We start from the raw sequence: 3762 nt of genomic DNA, 5'->3' as shown, positions 1-3762 counted from the left end.
AGGTGGCAGACACATGGTCTGACCCCAGTAAGGAAATGGTTTGGAGCCCTGGATCACCCTCATTATAAGGAATAAAAACCAATTCAAATGACTGCAGAAGAAATTAAACAGGATGGAAACCTGACCTCAAACTATATCATCTGAGAAAAATCAAGCAAACAAGTGATCTAGTAGAGAAGTCCAAATGGGAATGTGAACATTGCCCTCTGATACATAGCCGGCTCTGTTCTGCGTGCTGCAGAGACTGACAGGGAGACTGATGGGTGACTTGGTATAAGGAAGTACTTCATAATTTTCAAAATAGCCCAATGATGGAAATGTTGTTGCCTTAGGAGTTTCAATATCACTAGAGAAGCACAAACATAGCCAGGGAAAAATATCTCTTGACAAGGCTTTTGCAGAAATCAATGGGGAGTTTGGACTAAATGACCTTTAAAGTCTCTCCCAACCCAGATTCGTGATTCCTGTACTCTAAAACAAGTAGTTAAAAGCAGCAGAGGGATGCTCAGTGTCTCAGAGGGTTAAGCATCCAACTCTTGATCTCAGCTCAGGTCTTGATCTCAGGGTCTTGAGTTCAAGCCCCATGTTGGGCTCCACACTGGGCATGGAGCCTACTTTAAAAAAAAAAAAAAAAAGCAGCAGAACACAAGGGATGTCTGATATCTTAACTCCATTAAGTCACCCTAGTTAATGGAAATTCTCCATTACTCATGGCATAACATGGCATAGACAGAAAAGCAAGCCAGCAGTGAAGACAGACAGTGTTCAAATATTGGCTCTACTACTTGCTGCCTGAGTAGACATGGATTAATTCTCTGGGAGCCTCAGTTTCCTATAAAATGGGGATAAAATCGTGTACATCGCAGGTAGTGTACACAAGGAGTCTAGCGCCAAAGAGATTCTCAATCCACAGCAGATATTGTCAGTATTACCATGGAGATCCTGAAAACAATACTCCAGTTACAATGACACAATACTGATTTAGCACAGCCTGATAAACTTTACTGCCTTAAATAAAACCACTGACCAAATTAAATAAAGGGTGAAAAAGAATTAAAATAATAACCTCATCTTTAAGGAATTATACCCAACTTCTTTCTTTACAAGTGTGAAGATCCTTCTAACTTTTGCATCTTTCAAAATTGCTTAAACACCTGTTTGTTTAAATCCTACAGAGGAGAGTGTAAATTGATATCCCCTGGCTGGAAACAAACACAGCTTGACCAGTGATGTGCACAACCACAAGGGATGGGTGGGCTGAGAAATGACAAAATGGTCTCAGAGGGCAGCTTCTTTTTCCATTCATTTCAGTTCCAACTAAGGGGAGGCCTGATTTCTCAGCAGGAGGCCCATTGTTTTACTTTCTGTAAGTACTTTTTTTTTTTTTATCATGAAGTTCCTGGTGAAGAAATGTTTAAGAAAATCAAAATGTTGTCCCAATAGTTTAATTTTGCTTTTATTTCCCTTGCCAGAGGAGACATATCTAGAATTACCATATGACCTACTACTAAGTCCCCTCCTGGGTATTTACCCAAAGAAAATGAAAACATGAATTCTTAAAAGATATACATACTTGTATATTTATTGTGGCATTATCCGCAATAACCAAGGTATGGAAGCACCCAAGTGTCCATCAATAGATGAAAGGATAAAGAAGAAGTGGTATATATGTGATGGAATACTACTCAGCCATAAAAAAGAATGAAATCTTGCCATTTGTAACAACATGGATGGAGCTAGAGAGTGTAATAATACTAAGTGAAATAAGTCAGAGACAGACAAATGCCATATTTCATCCATATGTGGAATTTAAGAAAGAAAACAAAGAAAAAAAGGAGACAGAAAGATAGACTTTTAAATACAGAGAACAGATTGTTGGTTACCAGAGGGGAAGGGGATGGAGTAAGTGGGTGAAATATGTGAAGGGGATTAAGAGTACACTTACAAAAAAAAAAAAAAAAAGAGTACACTTACCGTGATGAGCCTTACTGCATAGAATTGAATCTTCATTTTGTACACCTGAAACTAATACAACACTATGTTAATTATACTTGAATAAAACCATTTTTAACAAAAAATAAAAGTCTTTTTCAATTAAAATTCTAAGGGTTGCTATTTTCCTGTCAGTGAGATAAGAAAAAGAGAAGGTATAAGCATAATTTTTATTATTTGTGTTTACCACGTTCTGGTTGAAAAAACCCGTCTATGTAATATTGTCTGTAAATACAGAGATTTCCTAAAAATTTTCCAAGAACTGTTCTCTAGGTTCAACTGCAAGTATACAGAGCTACGTGGCATAATGGGAGGACCTATGGGCTCTACCTTCAAGAGATGTAGGTCCCGGCTGATCTTGATTTGGGAGTCATCCTTCTCAAACATAAATAAATCACGTCACTCTTCTATTCAAAACCCTCCTAAGCCTAAAGCCCAGAATTGTTACCAGGCGACTCTTCCCTTGCTACTATCGGATCACATTCCCTGCCATTCTTCCCTCCCTCTATCCATTTCAGCCACATTGACTTTTGAGTGTGGGTCCACCCCAGGGCCTTTGCACTTGCTTCTCTCTGCCTGGAATGCTCCTTCCCCAGATATCCACACGTTTCACTCCCTCACCTCATTCAGGACTCTGCTTGAATGTCATCTCCACTGAACATTCTGTCCAAAAGAACACTCTCACTGAGGGGGGCACTTGGCGGGATGAGCACTGGGTGTTATCCCAAATGCTGGCAAATTGAACTCCAATTAAAAATTTTTTTTTTTTAAAAAGGAGTGCATTTGCCAAAATGAGCAACAGGTGTTATATGGAAGTGTTGAATCACAAAATTGTACAACTGAAAGTCATATTACACTGTATGTTAGCTAATACGAATTTAAATTGAAGTTTAAAAATAAAGAGTAACAAATAAATGAAAGCCAAAAAAAAAAAAAGAGAGAGAGAGAGAGAGAACACTCTCCTTCACTACCCTTTATCCCTTACCTTGCTTAATGATATTTTCTGAATGTTTACCATTATCCACTATATATTTATTTGTGTGGTTTTTACTGAATGTTCCCTTCCCATTAGAACATACATCCGTGAAAGGAGTGACCACATCAGTTTTGCTCACTGCTGTAACTCCAACAAGTAGAACGGTACCAGGCATACAACGGACACACAATAAATATTCATTGAGTGAACAAATTAAAGAATGACCTCGTACAAGACACGTAATCCCACTTGTGTTCCAATTTGTACATTTTTTAGAAAATCTTTAACTTCTCCTCATGCTCTCACATTCTAAGATTTTTCAGTTTCCTAAGCCAGTGTTCGCAATCATTATATTAGGAAAAGGAAAGAAAAAGTTCCTATCGTTAACTGGGTGGCTTATAAACAGAAATTTACTTCGCACAGTTCTAGAAGCTGGGAAGTCCAAGATCGAGGCACCAGCAGATTCTGTGTCCAGTGATGTCCTCTTCTCAGCGCATAGATGACATATTTTTGCTGTAACCTCACATGGCAGAGAGGGTGAGGAAGCTCTCTAGGGCCTCTCTTACAAGGTCATTCATCCCATTCATGAGGGCTGTAAAAAGGGGGAAGGATTTCAACATATGAATTTTCAGGGGACCCAGACATTCAGTCTCTACAAAGTAGGGCAAGAGGCAGCTCATTCCTTTCATGTCGCAAAGAGAATTCAGGACTTATTAAATATGTGATAACATATACCCTTGTATCTGCAGCCAGCCAGCCCAAAAGAGGGCTCTCAAAGTGTTGGACCAATCAGA

This window comes from Canis lupus, chromosome 27 (genome assembly GCF_011100685.1).
Source record: "Canis lupus familiaris isolate Mischka breed German Shepherd chromosome 27, alternate assembly UU_Cfam_GSD_1.0, whole genome shotgun sequence".
Taxonomy (NCBI): domain Eukaryota; kingdom Metazoa; phylum Chordata; class Mammalia; order Carnivora; family Canidae; genus Canis; species Canis lupus.
The sequence above is the reverse complement of the archived record's forward strand: the minus strand, read 5'-3'. Positions refer to the sequence as shown.